This window comes from Pseudonaja textilis, chromosome 6, assembly GCF_049901715.1.
Source record: "Pseudonaja textilis isolate UNSWEBS1 chromosome 6, rPseTex1.2, whole genome shotgun sequence".
In the NCBI taxonomy this organism is placed as follows: Eukaryota; Metazoa; Chordata; class Lepidosauria; order Squamata; family Elapidae; genus Pseudonaja; species Pseudonaja textilis.
The window spans coordinates 47,342,189-47,365,523 of NC_141995.1; the positions used below are offsets into that span (position 1 = coordinate 47,342,189).

Sequence of the window (23,335 nt, forward strand, 5' to 3'; positions counted from 1 at the left end):
TTAGCTCCCCCCTCCCCTCTGCTTTTTTCCCCCAATGAGGACCCTTCCACGTTCACGGCGGCAGCTGCAAGAAATGCGGGGGGGGGGGGAGGGATAAAAAACGCTTCCAGCATCGAAAGGGCTAATCATCCTCCTGATGGAAAATCACTTCCTGACAAACCGAGAATTCCTGCGATGATAATTAAGCGTCAGGTTTCCACCGAAGGGCCCTGGCAAAACCAGGAGGGGTCGTAAATCAATCGGGGAAGCGGGCAGGGGGCTGCTTTATCAGAGAACTGGATTTAATTATTCGGTGTTCAACATTGCAACAAAATGCTTCTGCCCTTAACCCCCAACCAACACCGTCCAAAGGTTCCTTCAGGGCTGGCGGAGGGAGCTGGGCCCATCTCTGTCCCACGCCACGACCTCTCACCAGGGGCATCCGATGGCAGGTGCATCGTGGACCGGGTTTAGAGACCACGGCTATTCCCAGGGTACTCTTCCCTGCTTAGAACTGAGGAATTTCCTCTGGTGTTCTTGGCTTGTTGTTGTCCCTCTGATCGCCGTGTCCCCTGGGCGGCACAAATCTTCTTAATATTTCGAAGTTCAAGCTGTCCTCTACGTACAACCACCAGCCCTGACGATGTTACCTAGCTGGGTCATGGAACGTCTGCAAGAAAACAAGCAAGCAAGGACACCACAGTCCTCCCCCTCCTCTTTCTCCTCCTCCTCCTCCTTCTCACACCCCACACCATTTCTAGCACTGATGATGGTACTTAATTGGGTCATGAGAACATTTGTTAAGTGACTTTTACCATGTTTTATGACCTTTCTTGCTATAGTTGTTAAGTGAATCATTGAAATGGAAGGGAAAGGAAGGGGAGAGGAGAGGAGAGGAGAGGAGAGGAGAGGAGAGGAAAGGAAAGGAAAGGAAAGGAAAGGAAAGGAAAGGAAAGGAAAGGAAAGGAAAGGAAAGGAAAGGAAAGGAAAGGAAGGAAAGGAAAGGAAAGGAAAGGAAAGGATATAGGAATAGAATAGAACAGAACAGAACAGAACAGAATAGAATTAAGAATAGCATAGCATAGCATAGCATAGCATAGCTTAGCATAGCATAGAATAGAGAACAGAACAGAACAGCACAGAATAGAATAGTTTATTGGCCAAGTGTGATTAGACACACAAGGAATTTGTCTCCAGTTTGTAAGTTCTCAGTATATATAGAAATAACAAAGCGATAAGTCATTGCTTATTTAATCATAAAAACATATGCATTATATAATATTATAAAATATATGCATAATATATATGATTTATATATCGATATAAATCAGAGATGCAACAATATGGTTTTAAATGTTTTCAGGAACTCCATAACAATTGGATTTTAACTTCTTTTGGTTTTGTTTTAATGCCCGCACTGTTCTATTTATCTATATATGAGGATTCATGATAGCTTTATGCAAAATGTCAAAGCTGTGCTTATTAATTAAATATATGGTCGTGGAGAAGCGACCGGTGCATTTTGCCACAAACTTGAAGCCACATGTTGCAAATGGACTGAAGAGTCTTTCAAATCAATAGCTCTCTGTGGGGAAGAGTGTTCCTAATCGACCCAGGACAGAAATGTCACAGTTAAAGGTGAAAGATCATATCAATAGGATCATGCAGAATCACGCGCTGATTCCACAAGAGACCCAATGATAATGGGATTGGCTGATTAACTATGCAAAGACACCCGTTCCTGCGACATAGTATTGATAATTCAGAATAAATGACATGGCTTATACCTATAGCACACTGATATAGATAGATAGATAGATAGATAGATAGATAGATAGATAGATAGATAGATAGATAGATAGATAGAGATGTAGGTAGGTAGGTGGGTAGATGTAGATATGTAGATATATAGAGATAAAGAGAGAGAGAGAGATGAAGATGGAGATAGAGAGAGAGAGAGAGACGTAGATATGTAGATATAGATAGCTAGGTATAGTTAGATATAGATATAGATAGGTAAGTAGGTAAACGTAGATATAGATATAGATAGATACATATAGATATAGAGATAGATAGATAGATAGAGAGAGAGAGAGAGAGAGAGAGAGAGAGAAAGAGAGAGAGAGAGATATATAGATAGATAGATAGATAGATATAGATATATGATATAACCTTTTAAAAATTGTTCAGCTTCCAGTTCGTCCATTGCTCTTGAGAATATTTTTTTTTTCAATTTTGCTCTCTGTTTCTCAGGGGTGGGATTCAAATTTTTTAACAACTGGTTCTGTGGGCGTGACTAAGGTGGAGGGTGTGGCTTGGTGGTCATGTGACTAGGTGGACATGGCTTAGTGGTCATGTGACTGGGTGGACATGGCTTGTGGTCATGTTATTGGCTGGGCGTGGCCAACTCAACATCACTCACATCGAGGCACGCATCTCCTCGCCTGGCCTCTCAAGACTGTGGGAATGCTGTAACAGTCATAAGTGTGAAAAATGGTCATAAGTCACTTTTTTCAGTGCCATTGTAACTTTGCGTGGTCACTCCACACAAGCAAAGTACCAGTAAAGGAGGGGGAAAAAACTCCAGAGAAGTTCCAGAGACAGGAAGTCTAGTCCTGCCAAGAATGTAATAAGGGTTAACGAAGAGGCAGTTTCTGTAAGCAACACCAGAATGTTTCCTTCCTGCCTTCCTTACAGGATTAGGCCAGTAATTTTTTCTAACAACCAGTTCTCCAAACTGCTTAGAATGTTAACAGCCAGTTCTAGAGAATAGGTGCGAACTGGTAGAATCCCACCCCTGCTGTTTCTGTTGGATCAGGAGGTTGTGTAGTTCATCTGAATCAGAGCTGATATTCAGCTGGTTCGGAATAGTTCTGGAGCACCAGTAGTGGAAATTTGTTCTGGAGTACAGGTAGCAGAATGAGTGGATCGAAGAACGGGCAAATCCCACTCTGACTGGCCCTGCAAACCCCATCCATTCTTCACCTCTCATTGAGTCCCAGCTGATCGGCTCGGTCTTCTTTGGTTGCCCTGCACAGGAGAATGGAGCTGGAAAGCAGGCTAGTGGGGTAGGGAGGGAATGGGGATTTTTGCAGTATCTCCTTCCTCTGCCCTGCCCACCAAGCCACGCCCACAGGACAGTAAAAAAGTTTGAATCCACCACTGATTTGAATGTAGGTGTTCCGGGGTGGAAGAAAATTGGTGTCAATTTGTTTTCCTCGTGGAGCGAAAATGGCTGTGACTCTGTCAACACCAAAAATACACCAAGATTCTTGTCAAGTAACCACAGGGTTTGCAAAGCAAAAAAGAAGAAGAAAAGAAATGAATAGCCACGTCATTTGTGAGAGCTTCTTTCTTTGGGTTTCAGTAGATCCCCTTTTTTAGCAATTTCCCTCACCGAGGAGCGGGGATATTTTTCATTCTTTATGGCAGAGAACCTCTGAAGTTCAGTGTTACACATCATTGCGCAACCTTTTTGAATCGACACCTAAATAGAAACATTTGAAAATCAGGGTAAAAATCTCAGAGAAGGGATCTAAAGGTGACACGAGAGCAGAAGCACTGATGATGTTACCTAGTTCGGTAATGAAATGTCTGCAAGAAAACAACCAGGCTCAGAGAGCGTCAAGAACCCCACGGTCCTCCTCCTCCTCCTCCTCCTCCTCCTCCTCCTCCTCCTCCTCCTCCTCCTCCTCCTCCTCCTCCTCCTCCTCCTCCTCCACCTCCTCTTCCCTGCAAACTCCCCTCCTTTCTAGCACTGATGAAGTTACCCAGTTGGGTAATGAAACGTCTGCAAGAAAACAACCAGGCTCAGAGAGCTTCAAGAACCCCACAGTCCTCCTCCTCCTCCTCGTCCTCCTCCTCCTCCTCCTTCTCCTCCCCCACCTCTTCCCTGCAAACTCCCCTCCTTTCTAGCACTGATGAAGTTACCCAGTTTGGTAATGAAACGTCTGCAAGAAAACAAGCAAGAGAGCAGCAAAGACTCCACGTGTCAACCCTGAGCTGCAAATATTCTCCTTTATTAGATAGCACTTTTCCAGCATTTGAGGGGCTGCCACACAGAAGAAGGGGTCAAGGCACCAGAGGTCAGGACAAGGAACAATGGATGGAAGCGCATCAAAGAGAGAAGCAACCTGGAATTAAGGAGAAACTTCCTCACACTGAGAACAATCAACCAGTGGAGCAGGAGTTGCGCTCAGAAGTTGTGGGTGCTTCATCCCTGGAGGTTTTTAAGAAGAGGCTGGACAGTCACTTGTCTGAGGTTGTATAGGGTCTCCTGCTTGAGCAGGGAGGGCTGGACTAGAAGACCTCCAAGGTCCTTTCCAACTCTATTCTGCTTGACTAGCTGGATACCCATGCTTTGCTATGAAACTATGTGATCGGGCTTAGTTTTTTGGGAGGGAAACAAGGGGGGGAAAATTCTATCTCTGCCTACCAGCATCAATCGGGATTCCTCTGACTAGCGTCCTGTCAGTGTGTGAGAGAATTGAGGACTGAAAGAGTATTTTCTGTGTGAGCAAGAAGGAGACAGCAAGGAGCCTGGGTGTGGCTTAGCTCAACCTTTCTGTACTGAAGCTGCTTGGTGCTGTGAAGCTGAAACTGAAACTCCTCTCCTCTGCTAGTGTTTTGCATTTGGAAGAGATTTCTTTCCAGGTGGGGAGGGGGAGTAGAACTCTTTAGCATCAGAGCGTGTTAATAATAATAATATAGGAAATACTCAAAATGCTCTGATGGTCATTTTGAAAAAACCTCTTAGTGAGCCCCTAGAAGCCAAGAGGAACCTACGTGCCAAATTTCAAGTTTGTAGGCTTTACGGTTCTGGAGATTTTGTGATTCTGGAGATTTTGTGATTTTGCCTGAATGGTCTTTCTCTTATATATATATATATAGATAGATAGATAGATAGATAGATTGAATCCGAGGGAAGGGAAGTTCCCCCCTCAATGTAGAACCCCTTCCCCAGAATTTTCTTTGAGATCCCCCTCTGCTCCACTAGAGGGCACTCTCCTTCCAGGAAATGCACCTGGTGGCTGAAAAGGTTGGTTACCTTCAAATTCTGTTCTTACCTCCTCCTCCTCTCCCTCCTCCTCCTCCTCCTCTTCCTTCTTCTTCCTCCTTCTCCTCTTCTTCCTCCTCCTCCACTTCCTCCTCCTCCTTCTTCTCCTCCATCTGTCCACCTACTGAAAGCATCTTTTTGGACTCAGGCTGAATTCATGCAGCTCTTCCCGCAGACCACTTACCCAAACATCCAAATCATTCTCCCCCCCAAATCATTATTTTTAGCCAGGCAAAATGTATTCATCTGCAAAGACCTAAAAGAACATTAAACTATCAAGTGTCCAGCTTCCGGTCAGGAGATCGGAAAAGCAGCTGTTCGTCTAAGAGGACCATGAGAAAAGCCAGCAGAGGAAGGAAAACATCTGGAAGGTGAAGTCCAGTTAGGTAGGATCAGAACCCCGGTGGAGCTAAGGATTGACTGATGGGAGGCGTTTACTTTCAAGCCACATGCTGTCGTAAACCGAACCACACAATGCCTAACCTTGAATATTTAGAAGCTGCTGAAGAATTTAGCTGAACTTGTTCCAGCTGGAAACATAGGAAAGAGAAGTCTTGTGGCACCAGGCTTGAAACTGAGAGGTGGTGAGTTCTAGTCCCACCTTAGCCATGAAAGCCAGCTGGGTGACTTTGGGCCAATCACCAGGAGATGGAGAGTTCTAGTCCCGCCTTAGGCATGAAAGACACCTGGGTGACTTTGGGCCAATCACCAGGTGACGGAGAGTTCTAGTCCCGCCTTAGGCATGAAAGACACCTGGGTGACTTTGGGCCAATCACCAGGAGACGGAGAGTTCTAGTCCCGCCTTAGGCATGAAAGCCAGCTGGGTGACTTTGGGCCAATCACCAGGAGACGGTTCCTATTTATGATGGTTGCATTATCTGGGGGGGGGGGGGTGTGCACGCAATCCCCTTTTGCAAACTTCTGACCGGCAAAGTCTATGAGGGAAGCCAAATTCACTTAACCATCATTCTTACTAACTCAACATCTTTCAGTGATTTACTTAAGCGCCCCCGTCAAGAAAGGGAGTTAAAACGGGATCAAAGCTCCCTTAACACAGGTTTTGCTTAGCGACGTACATCTGGGGGCTCCATCGCAGCCATAAGTCCAAGGATCCTCTGCATTTCCAGTGGCCAAAAGAGAGCGTAAGCAGATAAAAGCGAAGAGGCTGGGGTACCAAATGTCCCTTTGCCGTGTCTTTTTTTTTTTCCAAGCTACCAGCAAACGATCATTTATGACCGGTGTGGGCAATTATGAAGGACACAATGGCTTCAATAATAGATAGCAAACATCAATTATTCACACGGGGCGTCTACACAAGCTCAGCACCTTGGACGACTGAGCTGAAAAAATAATGGCACCGACCGAAAATGGGATTGGCTCCTGCAGGTCACATGACCAGGAAGTCCTGAGCAATTCTGGCAAGCCTGTCCATGAGAAGAGAGAACTTCAGGATGACCATCACAAATATGCCACTCATCTATCTTCCTTCCTTCCTTCCTTCCTTCCTTCCTTCCTTCCTTCCTTCCTTTCTTCCTTTCCTTCTTTCTTTCTCTTTCTTTCTTTTCTTTCTTTCTTTCTTTCTCTTTCTTTCTTTCTTTCTTTCTTTCTTTCTTCCTTTCTTCCTTTCTTTCTTTCTTTCCTTCTTTCTTTCTTTCTCTTTCTTTTTTTCTTTTCTTTTCTTTTCTTTCTTCCTTTCTTTCTTTCTTTCTTTCTTTCTTTCTTTCTTTCTTTCTTTCTTTCTTTCTTTCTTTCTTTCTTTCTTTCTTTCTTTCTTTCATTGGAGGTTTTTAAGAAGAGACTGGTATAGGGTCTCCTGCTAGTTAAGATTAGGCACAGTTCAGCGAACTGGCAAATCCCACCACTGGCTGGCCTGCCTATTTTGGGCCTGTTTTTGAGGTGTTTTCGGGCTGTTTTCTGGGCCATTTTTGGCCATTTTTCGGGCCAAACACAGCCTGCAAATGGCCCCAAAATGGTGGGTGCAGGGCCAGGCAATGGTGGGATTAGCCCCAACCAGCTGAATCCCACCTCTTCCTTCGAGGAGGGTGGCCAGGAGGCAGAGCTGGGTATGATGAGTGACGTCTCCCCCCCAGTCACAGGACCAACCAGCCACACCTACCCAGCCAGAGAATTGGTCGTTTAAAAAAATCTGCAGCAGCCCACCATGGACCTCAACAATTGCAAATGACAACAAATGGCGTTTCTTTTGCATTTCCTCTCACGGGCTACTTTAATGCCATAATAATGATCGACTTTGGCTTCACCCGACCCATACAACGGATTTTTGGGTGGGCTGAGGAGTTGCTGAGAATGCTGTGCCTGTCCTGTTGGGTTGCAGAGCCAAACCAGACCGTTATAGAGGTGCAGATGACAGACTCCATCGTTCCTCTGTAGAACTGGATCAGCAGCTTCTTTGGGACAGTTTGAGCTTCCTGAGTTGGCACAGGAAGAACATTCTTTGCTGTGCTTTTTTATGATGTTTGTGATGTTAGGTGTCCATGTTAGGTCATGTGATATAGTAGAACGTAGAAATTTGAAGGTCTCTACTGTTGTTACTGTGTTGTCTAGTATTGTAAGAGGTGGTAGTATGGGAGGGTTTCTCTTAAAGTCTACCACCATTTCTATGGTTTTGAGTGTGTTCATTCCAGATTCTTCTGGTTATACCATGAGGCAAGTTGTACAACCTCCTGTCTGTATGAGGATTGTCTCAAATGAATAGAATAGAATAGAATAGAATAGAATAGAATAGAATAGAATAGAATAGAATAGAATAGAATAGAATACTTTATTGGCCAAATGTGGTTGGATACACAAAAATTTGTCTTGGTGTAAATACTCTCAGTATACATAAAAGAAAAGATACATTCATCAAGAGTCAAGAATCATCAGGTACAATACTTAATAATAGTCAGAGGGTACAATAAGAATAGGATAGGATAGGATAGGATAGGATAGGATAGGATAGGATAGGATAGGATAGGATAGGATACTTTATTGGCCAAGTGTGGCTGGACACACAAGGAATTTGTCTTGGTGCAAATTCTCTCAGTGTCCATAAAAGAAAAGATACATTTGTCAAGAGTCAAGATTCATCAGATACAACATTTAATGATAGCCATAGGGTACAATAAGAATAAAATAGAGTTCTTTTATTGGCCAAGTGTGATTGGATACGCAAAGAATTTGTCTTGGTGTAAATACTCTCAATATACATAAAAGAAAAGATACATTCATCAAGAATCATCAGGTACACCACTTAATGAGAGTCATAGGGTACAAATAAGCAATCAAATCCTACTAGGAAACAGTCAATATAGATCGTAAGGATACAAGCGATAAAGTTACAGTCATACAGTCACAAGTGGGAGGGGATGGGTGATCAGGAGTGATGAGAAGATTAATGAGACCAATCACTGTTGTGTCATCTGCAAACTTCAGTCTTTTAACAGAGAGATCGTTTGAGATGCAGTCATTGGTTTTGGCTTCATCCGATCCGTACAACGGGGGGTGTTTTTTGGCCGAGGAGTGGCTGAGAATGAAAAACCGAACCAGGCTGATGACTTCTTCCGAAAGTGGTTCCTTGCAGACTTGCTCCTGTTCCCTTCTTGAAAGGACGTCTCCAAGGTTCGTGTCCATTACTCAGTCAGACTCCACACGTTTTGACAACCCGAATCAAACTAATGAACCCTCCAAAGTGACAGGCCTGCCAGTCTGTTAATATTAAGTTACTATGTCCTCCCTGAAACCTCCCATTAACGCTTCTTCCTACCGCTGCTAATGCCGGGATCACAGAGAGCGGCCAGACTTCCTGGCTCTGGCCATGGGCTGGGTGCTAAACCTCGGACCTGTTTCAGTTTCCAGCTGCACTTCGCTCTAAAACCACAAGGTTAGGCTGACCTTCTGGCCAGAGTCCATTTGGTCACTTTGCTGGGGCCGAGCTTCTGCCAGGGGCAAAATAATAATAATAATAATAATAATAATAATAATAATAATAATAATAATAATAATAATAATAATAATAATAATCTGCGTAATATTATCGGAGCAAAGTAATCTGGATGGACGCATGCCATCTGTAATCCTTTAGCCATCGCCCAGACAATGGGCCATTAAAATCGTATTTTGTACATACTATTGATTGGCGTCCTTTATAGCAATTACAGACACCGGATACTGTTCCCACTGAAATCCAAGCATCCTATTCCCCATTTGCCATCTCTGAGTACTTTCTCTCTCTCTCTCTCTCTTCCCCCCACCCCTCCCCTTCTTCTTCAATAGCCCCTTGAGATGGGCAATATCTTCAAAAGACATTCAATCAAAGTTTTCTTTGAAGAGCTCGGAAATATTACAATGCATCCCGCTGGCTTTTCTTTCTCTTCACGTCCACGTGAACTTCTCCAAAAGCTAAAAGGGTGGAAGGAAAGAGCTACTTTCAACTATTTGACAAGCGTCTCCTTTGCCTCTGTTGTTTGGCACAACGGTATCTTGTGTGTCTGGAAGGGTGTGGGGAGAGGGAGAGAAAGCAACAAGTGAGATAATGGGTTTTAGGAATACTATCTTGAGTACTTTGAGAGGTGTGCAACCACTTAACTTGGAGACCCTTCCTGGACGTTTCATAGGAAAAGAAATTGAGCTGATCACAACAGAACATCAAGACAAGACAAGACAAGACAAGACAAGACAAGACAAGATGGAGGAAGGAAGAAGGATGGAAGGAAGGAAGGTGGAAGAAGGAAGGAAGGAAAAGAAAGGAAGGAAGGAAGATGATGGATGAGTGGGTGGGTGAAGGAAGAAAGAATGGTGGAAGGAAGGAAAAGAAGGAAGGAAGAAAGGAAAGAAAGAAAGAAAGAAAGAAAGAAAGAAAGAAAGAAAGAAAGAAAGAAAGAGAAAGAGAGAGAGGGGGGAAAGAAAGAAAGAAAGAAAGAAAGAAAGAAAGAAAGAAAGAAAGAAAGAAAGAAAGAAAGAAAGAAAGAAAGAAAGATGGATAGATAGATGGAGGAAGGAAAAGAAAGAGAAAGAAAGGAAGGAAGGAAGGAAGGAAGGAAGGAAGGAAGAAAGGAAGAAAGGAAGAAAGGATGGATGGATGATGGATGAGTGGGTGGGTGGAGGAAGGAACACACACACACACACACACACACACGTCTCAAATAGCAAATGAACTTCCTTCTCTTTGCAAACTGTGACTCATGTTCACCAGCAACTAATTCAGCTTGTAAGTGGAAGTGTTAATACCACTTTATAAGCCTTGCTAAGGCCACGCTGATTATATATGTAATATATACCATACATCTTTCTTTCTTTCTTTTCCTTCCTTCTTCCTCCTTTCTTCCTTCCATCCTCCATCCACCCATCCATCATCTTTCTTTCTGTCCTTCCTTCTTTTCCTTCCTTCCACCCTTCTTCCTTCCTCCACCCACCCACTCATCCATCATCCTTTCTTTTTCTTTTTTCCTTCCTTCCTTTTTCCTTCCTTCCTCCATCTATCCATCCATCATCTTTCTTTCTCTTTCCTTCCTTCCTTCTTTCCTTTCTTTCCTTCCACCCTTCTTCCTTCCTCCATCTATCCATCCATCATCTATCTTTCTCTTTCCTTCCTTCCTTCCACCCTTCTTTCTTCCTCCACCAACCCACTCATCCATCATCCTTCTTTTCCTTCCTTCCTTCTTCCTCCCATCCTTCTTCCTTCCTCCATCTATCCATCCGTCCATCATCTATCTATCTATCTATCTTTCTTTCTTTCTTTCTTTCTTTCTTTCTTTCTTTCTTTCTTTCTTTCTTTCTTTCTTTCTTTCTTTCTTTCTTTTTCTTTCCTTCTTTTCCTTCCTTCCACCATTCTTCATCTATCCATTTCCTCCATCTAACAGTTCATTTAGTGACCGTTTGAGGTTGCAATGCAAAACGTGATGGGGGACCACCTTTTACACTTAACGACCATTTGCAGCATCCCCGACAGACATGATCAAAATTCACACGCTTGGCAACAGACTCCTATTTACGACGAGTTGCGGCATTGAGGGGAGCTGTTTATACAATCCCCTTTTGTGAACTTCTGGCCAGCCGAGTCAAGGGCGGAGCCAGATTCGCTTAACAACCAGAGTGGGGAGGACTTGACTTTAATAGCCGCAGGGACTCACTTAACAACGGTGGCAAGAGAGGTTGAAAAATGGGGCAGACCTTCCATCACAGGTGTCTAATTACTTAGCAACCATCATTTGACTCTTGATTGTGGTCGTAAGTCAAGGAGTCCCTGTAACATGAGGAAGATGCAAATATGGGGGGTGGGGAGTGGAGGGGACCCTCCTTGTGGCCAGATCCTGGGTCATCTAGTCCTTCAAGCCAAAGTTTTTCCCTTCTTTATCTGACCGGCCCTTCAAGAGGAATCGTCCGTTAAAGATTAATTGGGGGTGGGGGAAATTACTGGAGCGGAGTCTTCATTTCAGAGGGACTGACCCAGAAGCAATTATATTTCCTGAACAATTGTCCATTCACCACAACACACGTCGCAAGCTGCGGGGTGCATGTGTGCGTGGGGGGGGGGGGTTTGGAGGATTTGAGAGAGAGGGAGGGAGAGACAGACAGACAGAGAGAGACAAAGAGAGAGAGGCAGAGAGGCAGAGACAGAGAGAGACAGAGAGACAAACAGACAGAGAGACAGAAACAAAGAGAGAGACAGGGAGACAGAGAGAGGCAGAAAGAGAGAGACAGAGAAAAAGAGAGACAGAGACAGGGAGAGACAGAGGCAGAGAGAGGCAGAAAGAGAGAGACAGACAGAGACAAAGACAGAGACAGAAAGAGAGAGATAGGGACAAAGAGAGAGAGAGTCAGAGAGACAGAGACAAAGACAGAGACAGAGAGAGACAGAGAGACAGAGAGACAGAGAATGAGAGACAGAGAGACAGAAAGACAGACAGATGGAGAGAAAAGAGAGAGACAGAGAGACAGAGAGAGGCAGAAAGAGAGAGACAGAGAGACAGACAGAGAAAAAGAGAGACAGAGAGAGAGACAAAGACAGAGACACAAAGAGAGAGAGAAAGAGAAAGAGTCAGAAAGAGAGAGAGAAAGACAGAGACAGAGAGAGAAAGAGAGACAGAGACAGACGGACAGACAGACACCAGGGGATTTGGATTGCATAAGGGAAGCTGGGAAAAGGCTGGGAGAAGCCGGGTCGCTCCCTGCCACCGGTTCCAGGAGATGCACACAATATAGGTTACCCGTGAAAGAAAGGAAGCGGGGGAAGCAGGTCAGGCCCAGGACTCTCCTCTGTCAAATTGCTGTTGACAGGCTGGTCAACAGGAGGACGAATCGCACCAAAAGCCGCTTTCAAGTCGGTGCAGCCGAGGTCGTAATTGCTCGTTATTTTTTTCTTTTCCTTTTTCTTTTGCTCCCCCGCTTCCCTCCCCGCAGAAATAAAAACACCCTTCAGCAATTTCTGGGGTTTTCTTTTCTTTTCCTCTCTTTTTTCTTTTCTTTTCTTTCTTTTCCTTCCCTTCTTCATCCATTAACTTCTTTTCCTTTCCTTTCTATTTTCCTTCCCTTCTTCACCCATTAACTTCCTTCCCTTTCTAATCTTTTCCTTTTTTATTTTAGACCTCCATCCTCGGGGAGAGAAGGCGGCGGCGTTCGTTTTTCTTTTCTATGAACCGCCTTAATTTAGCCTCCATGCGGAAGGATGCACCAATGAACGCTCCCCACCCCCAAAACGACGCGTTCCTCTCTTGCACGGTTAAGGAGTCGTTTTAGTGGGATTCGTAGTGACGCCCTGGTTAGAAAGCGAAGCCCCTTCGCCTCTCTAAAGCTCTCCGCATCACCTACGCACGTTCTACGCGCGCTTGTAAAAGCCTCGCGTGTGCTGGCCAAGACGCGTGTTGAGCTCTGGAGGTCGAGAGGGGTTCGACTCGTTGCTGGCCCCATTTAACTTAGAAAGATGGATTTAGTGTCGTTGATTTGTTTTTAATTGTAAAATTAATAAAATTTGTTTTTGTTTTTTTTACAAAAGAAAGAAAGGTGGATTTATTTCCCACGTTCCCCGCGTGGGCACGGATTTCAGAGTTGAAATCGGCCACGATCGGGCGCGGTGGTGCTCGGTGGGGGCGTCAAGAAGATCTTTAAGGAAAAGGAGGGGAAGAACCGGATGAAAAAGGGGGAGGGCGGCTTGGTGTCCCTCGCAATCCGGATGATGTGTGGCTCACAAGGATCCGTGTGCAATGGGTTCTCTAGGAAAGATAACGTAAACCTTGCAGACCATGACCCAACTAGGGAACATCATCAGTGCTAGAAGGAAGTGGGGTTTGTGGAAAGTAGTAGTAGTAGTAGTAGTAGTAGGAGGAGGAGGAGGAGGAGGAGGAGGAGGAGGAGGAGGACAAGGAGGACAAGGAGGAAGGAGGACTATGGGGTCCTTGGTGCTTTCTGAGCTTGGTGGTTTTCTTGCAGACCTTTCATGACCCAACTAGGTAACATCATCAGTGCTAGAAGGGAAGGGGGTTTGCAGAGAGGAGGAGGAGGAGGAGGAGGAGGAGGAGGAGGAGGAGGAGGAGGAGGAGGAGGAGGAGGAGGAGGACGACGACTTGTGGGGTCCTTGGTGCTCTCTGAGCTTGGTGGTTTTCTTGCAGATGTTTCATGGCCCAAACTAGGTAACATTATCTGTGCTAGCATTGACTAGCACTGATGGTGTTACCTAGTTGGGTCATGAAACATCTGCAAGAAAACCACCGATAAGTAATCATGGTCATGTTTCTATTGAAAAGTGAAAACCTGGAACCATGTTGTTCACCGAAAGAGATATTTCTTAAAATATAAAATAAAAAATGTATTGCAAAAAGAAAAAAAAGACAAGAAAACCGCCAAGCTCAGAGAGCACCCAGAACGCCTCCTGTGAACCTCGAGCCACAAATATTCTCCTTTATTAGTGACACAGGATGTGTTTGGCACATAGAGCCTCGGGCCCGCTCTCTCTAGCTTCCCAACTAAGGCAGAACTAGAACTCACCGTCTCCCTACTTTTAGCCTGGTGTCTTAACCAAAGCACCAAATTTCTTGAATCCCAGGTACCAATTCACATTGATGATGCCTTTTTTCTTTTTTGGTGGATTTCAAAGCAGCTTTCAGCTCGAATTTCCAGATTCCCTTTTACTTAATAAAACGCAACTATTAATAAAAAGCCTTTTTTTTCATATGTACAGCATATGCATAGCAACAACCATAGCCCTGCCAAATTTAATTATAACGCAAAAGGGATGAAATGAGGAAGTTCTGGGCTCCTGGTCCATTTAACCTCTGTCTAAACTCTCCAATTAAACCCCTGGAGGAGCTGGCTTTTCCTGCTTTAAATTGGATGGGAAATTATTGCCACTCAACTTAATCTGGGCAGCTGACATTTCTGTCCTTGTCCAGGGTGGGTGGGTGGGGGGAGAAAGAGGGGTGGGGGGAACTACCAGGAAGGCTTTCCAAATCCTGTAATAATGCAGAGAGTGTTACCGTAACAAAATGAAAGTTTTGAGGTTTTCCAACCGCACGAATATTCACAAAGGCTTATTTATAATCAATCCAGTTTTCCAGCCACATGAATATTTGCCAAGCCCTATTCAAAATCATTCCATGTTAATGCTTTGGGGGGTTGCAAGTACATCAGTTCAAAGCTGCATGGGGGTGGAAAACAGCTGCTTAAAATGTCACCAGAGGGAGAATACAATTAGCAAGATCGAGAGCCCTTAGACTTATATACTGCTTTACAGTTCTCTGCTTGGTGATTCCAGGACCTACCTACCTACCTTCAAAGAGGGGAAACCAAATGAGGTGGGAACATTAGACCAGGGCTGTGAAACCATCAGGTGGATAATGGGGTGGGGGGACTCTGGAAGTGGTTGTTGGTTGGTCAACGTTGGGTCAGGAATCAACTTGGTTGTATTAAGAATAAACCTTACAAACCCAGACTTTTTTCTTTCTTTTCTTTTTCTTTTCTTTCTTTCTTTTCTTTCTTTCTTTTCCTTCCATCTTTCTTCCTGCCTTCCTTCCATCCTTCTTCCTTCCTCCATCTATCCATCCATCATCTTTCTTTCTTTCCTTCTTTTCCTTCCTTCCATCCCTCTTCCTTCCTCCATCCACCCACCCATCCATCATCTTTCTTTTCTTTTCTTTTCTTTGTTTTCTTTCCTTCCTTCCATCCTTCTTCCTTCCTCTATCTATCTATCTATCTATCTATCTATCTATCTTTCTTTCTTTCTTCCTTCCTTCCTTCCTTCCTTCCTTCCTTCCTTCCTTCCTTCCTTCCTTCCTTCCTTTTCTTCCTTCCTTCCTCCCTTCCTTCCTTCCTTCTTCTAATACCACTAATACCACTCACTAAATCCTTAGTAAGACCACACCTAGAGTACTGCATCCAGTTTTGGTCACCACACTGTTGAGACTCTAGAAAGAGTGCAGAGAAGAGCAACCAGGAGGATGAGGGGACTGGAGGCTGAAACATGCAATGAACGGTTGCAGGAACTGCGCCTGGCTAGTCTAGTGAAGAGAAGGACCAGGGGAGACAGGAGAACAGTGTTCCCAATATTTGAGGGGCTGCCCCAGAGAGGAGGAAGGGGTCAAGCTATTTACCAAGGCACCCGAAGGCCAGACAAGGAACAATGGATGGAAGCTGATCAAGGAGAGATTCAACCCGGAAATAAGGAGAAACTTTCTGACAGTGAGAACAATCAATCAATGGAACAGAAGTTGCCTTCGGAAGTTGTGGGAGCGCCATCACTGGAGGCTTTCAAGAAGAGACTGGGCTGCCCTCTGTCAGAAATGGTGTAGGGTCTCCTGCTTGGGCGGCGGGGTGGGGGGTGGGGGGGGGTGGACTGGATGACCTCCAAGGTCCCTTCCAACTCTGCTATCCTATATTCAATGGAAGAGAAATTGCCTTCAGAAGTTGTGGGAGCTTCATCCCTGGAGGCTTTCAAGGAGAGACAGGACTGCCCTCGGTCAGAAATGCTGTAAATTCCTGGGATTGTATGATGACTGACTGCTCGGAATCTATCGGCGCCTGACTCCAGGGGTCTCCGGAGCAAGACGGCGGGCCTTTCCAAGAAGGGGGAGGTGCGTCCTTCCTTTCGCGGCCCGCTGGGGACCAAGGAGGCGCTTCCCGGCTCCGCTCCTTCCGCCCCAGCTTCAAACGAAAGAACGCATCGTCTGCCAGTGCCCGCTTGGGATAGCCCAGGCCGGGATCACCGGGAGGCGCCCTTTCCGTCTCCCGCGTTTGGGTTGCCCGGCGCAAGAACAGGAGCGAAGCCAAGAAAGGTTCCCCGCGATCCACGTGCAACCTGAACCGGCCGCCTAAGCCCTCGGCGGGTAGGGCGACGCGGGGTCTCCAGAAACCCCGCGCAGGCGAAGCGCGGAAGGACGGAGGGACAGGCCGCGTTCGGCTCAAGGCAGCTTTCCCAACCCCCGGGGGGGGAGGAAGGGTCACCTTGGGGTGGAGGGCTTCTCTCGAGGACGCCCAGGGCTTCTGAAGGGCAGCAGATTAAGTCCCACTTCTGGGGGAGATTGGGGGCGGGGAATTCGCAGAGCCCTCCCGGTGCTTGCTCGCTCCTCCTCGCGCGCCCTAGGAAAGCCCGAACCGAAGCCCTCTGGTTGTCCCACCCCCCGCCCCCCAGACCCAGGCCGTGGGGGTCCCAGGCGGCGGGTCTTTCTTTCCCCGAAATAGGGCCCAAAGCCCCGATGGGTGAGTTGGGCGGCTAATATCTCAGTTTTTAAAAGGAAGGAAGGAGGGAGGGAGGGAGGAAGGAAATTAGGAAGGAAAGAAGGAAAGAAAGAAAAAAGGAGGGAGGGAGGGAAGGATGGAGGAAGGAAAGAAAGGAAAGAAGGAATGAGGGAGGGAGGGAGGGAGGGAGGGAGAAAGGAAGGAAGGAAAGAAGGAAAGAAGGAAAGAAGGAGGGAGGGAGGGAGGAAAGAAGGAAGGAGGGATGGAGAAGGAAGGAAGGAAGGAAGGAAGGAAGGAAGGAAGGAAGGAAGGAAGGAAGGAAAGAAAGAGAGAGAGAGAGAAAGAAAGAAAGAATCTACCTTCCCTGCTAACTTTGGTGGTCAGAAGTTCACAAAAGTTCTCATGCCACCGTCATAAATGTGAATCGATTGTGAAGCAGCAAGAATGTAAATCTCACGGATCCTGCTTGGGAATGCTGAAGCAGCCGTAAGTGTGAAAAATGGTGGTGATAAGGAGTTAACTGAAAATAAAATTGATTTCGTCCGGGAACTATTCCTCTTAGGAGTAATTCCAAGAAACTATAACAGAAAGATAAAATATCCCTCCACACTGTCCAACTATTTACAAAGTCTGCACTACTACTACTGTTAATCTTCTCATCACTCCTTATCACCCCTCCCCTCCCACTTGTGACTGTATGGCTGTAACTTTGTCACTTGTATCCTTATGGTTTATATTGACTGTTTCCTAGTATGATTTGATTGCTTATTGAACCCTATGACTATCATTAAGTGTTGTTCCTGATGATTCTTGTCTCTTGATGAATGTATCTTTTCTTTTTATGTATGCTGAGAGCATTTGCACCAAGACAAATTCCTTGTGTGTCCAGTCACACTTGGCCAATAAAAGAATTCTATTTCTATTCCATTCCATTCTTTTCTGATTCTGATTCTGATTCTGATTCTATTCTAATTCTAATTCTATTCTATTCTATATCTTATATTACATGTAATAAAAGCAACTAGAATTTCCTACAACCCAGTACTGGAAGAAAAATGCCACACATCCTGAAGGTTCAATAATTTAAAAAATCTTCGAGTGCATGGAAATGGATAAATTAACTATGGCACTAAAAAGGAAAACAATGGAATACAATGCAATATGGGAAACATGGATTGACAACAGACGTAAGAATAGAAAATGTAAATAATGTATATAATAGTTATGAGGGTGTGGAAGTAGTTTGTATTGAAAGATTTGAGAGGATGTATAATAATATATATATATATATATATATATATATATATATATATATATATATATATATTATTCAGCTTTGTTCAGGTATTTCCCACATCATTATAGTTGTGCTTTTAAAGTTGTAGCAACGTTTTGACAGAATCTCATCTGCCACCATCATTCTGCCAAAATGTTGCTACAACTTTAAAAGCACAACTATAATGACATGGGAAAATACCCGAACAAAGCTGAATACTATATAAGTACCTAAAACTAGTATATATATATATATATATATATATATATATATATATATATATATATATATATATATATATATCACACTAGGACACACCATATACCAGAAGAAAACACACACCAACCGCTACCTCAACGCCCAATCCCACCACCACCCAGCACAGATAAATTCCATGGCCAAAACACTAATTGCTAGAACCAAACGCCTGGCAGACAAGACACACATAAAGACTGAACTATGCACCCTGACTAAAGTACCGACAGCCAACAGCTTCCAGAAAAGCAAACTCACCGGCCTGATCCACAAAAACACACTGAAACATAATTGAGACCTAGAAGATGAACAGACCTATGGAACAGCTGTCCTGCCCTACATAAGAGATACTACAGACAAAATCAGAAAGGTACTACACAGGCATCACATAAAGACTGCCTTCAAAACAGACAGAAAAATAGCAGCCATCCTAAGAAACCCCAAAGATAAAATTGACCTGGAAAACCAAGGCATATATGAAGTCCCCTGTGTGTCATGCCCGGCCCCATACATTGGACAGACCAATAGAAGAATAAGTGCCCGCCTAGATGAACACAAAAATGCAGTAAAAAATGCAGTAAAAGGAAGAACACACTTCCTCACTAGTCCAACACATGAAAGCCACAGGTCATAGCATCAACTTCAATGGCACCCAAACCCTAGCCACTATAGAAAACCCCAGCCACAGAATCATCAGAGAAGCCATAGAGATTGAAAAAAGACCTGAAAGCATGAATAGAAGAGGGGATTCCACCAGACTGTCAATTATTTGGAAGCCTGCACTCACAAACAAAAAAATCTCCACACCACAAGCCAGGCAAACACCTGGGCACAAACAGATCCCCCCTGATACCTCCAGCTCAAACACACCTCAACCAGGCACCCAGATGAAACCTAGCTTCCTAAAAAAATGATAGCCATCCATTTACTCGGAGCCAAGCTGCACTAAAAGCCTCCAATACAGGAACACAATGTTGCCAGCCAATCAAGACACAAAAAAAGCCACAAAACAGACAGAAGATATTAGAAACACCAATCAAGCAGAACACAGCAAACTCCAAGACCAATAAACACAGACCAAGACTCCCAACCAATCAGGATGAAGAAAAAAACCATTCTGGCACAGCATAGGCTAGCACCAAATTTAAAACTGATGAGATTCTGCCGAAATGTTGCTACAACTTTAAAAGCACAACTATAATGACGTGGGAAAATACCCAAACAAAGCTGAATACCATACATGTAAGTGCCCATGAAAACTTAAGAAAACACACACACATATATATGTGTGTGTGTGTGTGTGTGTACTCAAAGTCTTCTCTCATTCCAACCTCCCTTTCAAGAGAGACATAATTTGTGGGATGGGATAATCTTCTTCTATATTCTATTCTCTCTCTGTTGCCAGCCAATCAAGACACAAAAAAACCCACAAAACAGACAGAAGATATTAGAAACACCAATCAAGCAGAACACAGCAAACTCCAAGACCAATAAACACAGACCAAGATTCCCAACCAATCAGGATGAAGAAAAAACCATTCTGGCACAGCAGTAGGCTAGCCCCAAATTTAAAACTGAAACAACTATAAAAGTCTGACTCACAGATGAACACAATACAGAAGCCTGATGATGGCAGATGAGATTCTGATGAAACGTTGCTACAACTTTAAAAGCACAACTATAATGACGTGGGAAAATACCCGAACAAAGTTGAATACCATATAGATATAGATACAGATATAGATATAGATATTCTGAGGTTTTTGCGGGTATTTGTATGTGGATCTTTGGTTATTCGGGTTTTCTCCCATGTAAAATTCCGAGAAGCACAAAGCCGAAGACACAAGCCTGAAGATGATGAATAAGACTTCATCGAAACGTCACCTAGATACTTCCAATTTTACGCAGGAGAAAACCCGAATAACCAAAGATATGTATGTATGTATGTATGTATGTATGTATGTATGTATGTATGTATGTATGTATATAGTCACAGTATTGTTCAGTTAATAATGGTATTGTGTATAAACGGAAAAACCCAATAAAGTGTTGGAAAAAAGAAAAATGGTGGTGATAACTCACCATTCCTAACTTCCAAAGGGTACCTCGCGAACTGAAGTAAGGAGAAGGCTACCTGTGTTGGTTCGATATTAGTCTCACTCTGCGTCCCGTGGCGAGAGTGCCAGCGAAGTTCTCCAAGCCAGCCTCGTGTGAGCCTGATCCAAAAGCGGCCGTGACTGCGCCAGCCGGGAGAGGCCCGCGCGCATCCGGGCCTGGTTAAAGGGGCGCCTCTTGCGCTAAAGCTACCCAGCCCTAAAGCTGCTTTGCCATCCCATAATCACCATAGAAGACCCATACACTGTATTATTTTTAGGTAATATTTTCCCCCTCCAGAAATTTGTGCTGTAAACTGGCCGGAATTTGTGGCCAGTTCAACAAACGGCGCAAAGTCTTTGGAAGCGGGCCGTCCCAATGGATCGCCCTGCGCTTGTGGGAGGAGGGGGCGGGGCGCAAAGGTTCCCCCAAGGACAGGAAACGACGCTTATTCCAAGAGGCCGGGAAGCACAGGGATGGCTTCGAGCCGTAGGGCTGCGTCCGATCCAAGTTTGCCCCTCGCGGTGTGCAGAGCGGGAATTCCCGCCCAGAAGCGTTCGCCGGGCGCTCCCTCTCTCTCGTCCGGCTTTGATGACAGAGCGGATCGGCCTTTTGGGTGGGGGGGGAGGAGGGAAATGGGTTTCCAGAAAGAAAGAAAAAAGGCGGCTCTTATACCTACAGACCCCTCACCCCCTACGGACATAAAGCGTTTCAACTCCTTCCCTCAAAACGACGCACAGCAGAATATCTAGACACAAGGGGAGTTTCCTCCCGCCCCCCGCATGTCATCCCTCTGCTAAACACCTGGCCAATAAAGTATTGTATTGTATTGTGTTGCATTGCATTGCATTGCATTGCATTGCATTGCATTCTATTCTATTCTATTCTATTCTATTCTATTCTATTCTATTCTATTCTATTCTATTCTATTCTATTCTATTCTATTCTGATTCTGATTCTGATTCTGATTCTATTCCACCCTATGACTATCATTAAGTGTTGTACCTGATGATTCTTGACTCTTGACGAATGTATCTTTTCTTTTATGTACACTGAGAGCATTTGCACCAAAGACAAATTCCTTGTGTGTCCAATCACACTCGGCCAATAAAGTATTCTCTTCTCTTCTCTTCTCTTCTCTTCTCTTCTCTTCTCTTCTCTTCTCTTCTCTTCTCTTCTCTTCTCTTCTCTTCTCTCCTCTCCTCTCCTCTCCTCTCCTCTCCTCTCCTCTCCTCTCCCTATCCTATCCTATCCTATTCTATTCTATTCCACCCTATGACTATCATTAAGTGTTGTACCTGATGATTCTTGACTCTTGACGAATTTATCTTTTCTTTTATGTATACTGAGAGCGTTTGCACCAAAGACAAATTCCTTGTGTGTCCAATCACACTTGGCCAATAAAGAATTCTATTTTTTTTCTATTGCTGGAACCTTTCTTTAAAAATTAAAATCAAAACCCCAAATGGCAAAGTGAGAGAGGCAGGAAAGGAATACTCAAGCACCATAAAATAAGAAGTTTTTTTAAAAAAAATACTTTTGCGGCTAGAAACAGGAGAGCGATAGGGGGAGTGGGCAGAAAAGTCATGGGGGGATTGAGAATTAGCTTCCCGGCTTTCAAAGGCGGCGGATCTGGGGCGCCAAGAGATCCAGGCGACGGAAAGCCTCGGATAGGGACTCCCTCTGGATCGCATCCCCCGCGCAAGCACTTTGGAGCTGGAAAGGAGGGGGAGGGCTAAAGGGAGGAGGAGATAGAGAGAGACACAGAAAGAAAGAGAGAGAGAGAGAGAGAGAGAGAGAAACAGAGACAGAGAGACACAGGGAGAGAAATAGAGAGAAACAGAGACAGAGAGACAGAAAGAGAGACAGAGAGAGAAACAGAGAGAGAGACAGAGAGAGAGACACAGAGAGAGAGAGACAGAGAGACAAACAGAGGGAGAAACAGAGAGAGAGAGAGAAACACAGAGAGAAACAGAGGGAGAAACAGAGGGAGAAACAGAGAGAGAGAGAGACAGAGAGAGAAACAGAGAGAGACAGAGAGAGAGAGAGAAACAGAGAGAGAAAGAGAGACAGAGACAGAGAGACAGAAACTGAGAGAGAAACTGAGAGAGAGAAACAGAGAGAGAAACAGAGAGAGAGAAAGACAAAGAGACAGAGAGAGAAACAGAGAGAGAAACAGAGAGAGAAACAGAGACAGAGAGGCAAAGAGAGCGTTACCAACGATTTTGCCATTCCGTTTTTTACTGCTGGTAATTTCTAACCAGAGGTGACCGGGTTTTGTTTTGTTTTGTTTTTGTTCCAAATATAAACGGGTTCCTTTAAAAAGAACAAACCGTTTTCAAGTGGATTTGGCGCCCTTTTAAAAAAAAGAAAGAAAAGGACTCGGAGGTTAACTATAAATAGCGTCTCCGAATTTGTTCCCTTTCTCATCCGAATTTCCAGCATAGCTGCCAATGTTAGGATTAATTTGATGGTTTTTTTAAACCCATTAGCCCTTAAAAAGGAATATTTAAATGAACAAAATGTAAACATGCACAATATAGTCCCTATTTATACCGCACCGAAGAATCCAAACTGAAGTTTTTAACGCTAACATCAGTTGGACGGGATGTAGTTGTGAAGGATTTCTCGATTCAAAACGGCCCACAATAATCGGGGAGAGGGGAACAAATTTATCTTCATCCGAGAATTAAAACAGAATTAAGCTATAGTAGGATACAGTATCATTTTAGGATAATTCGAATACAGCATTCAAGAACAATTCGGGGATAAACCAAAATCCTTAATTCGCGTTGCTTTGCTTTTTTTCCAAACATACTTTTTGCATCATAAATTAACAACCACCCCAAAATAAAAAATAAAAAATAAAAAAATATCGCACATGCTTTGTTTAAAGGGATGACAGCCCTTCCCAACCGAAGCGAAGAGACAAACGCGCGACGAACTACTATCCGTTCCGAAATTGTACTTTGAAGAGCGGGGTTCGTGGTCTGGGAAAAAGAACCGAG

General features: G+C 44.4%; 1 protein-coding gene across 1 annotated transcript in view; it reads right to left on the reverse strand.

Moving 5' to 3' along the window:
* Positions 1-23,335, reverse strand: part of HMX1 (H6 family homeobox 1) — a 243,007-nt gene that overhangs the window by 217,493 nt on the left and 2,179 nt on the right. The window lies entirely within an intron of this gene.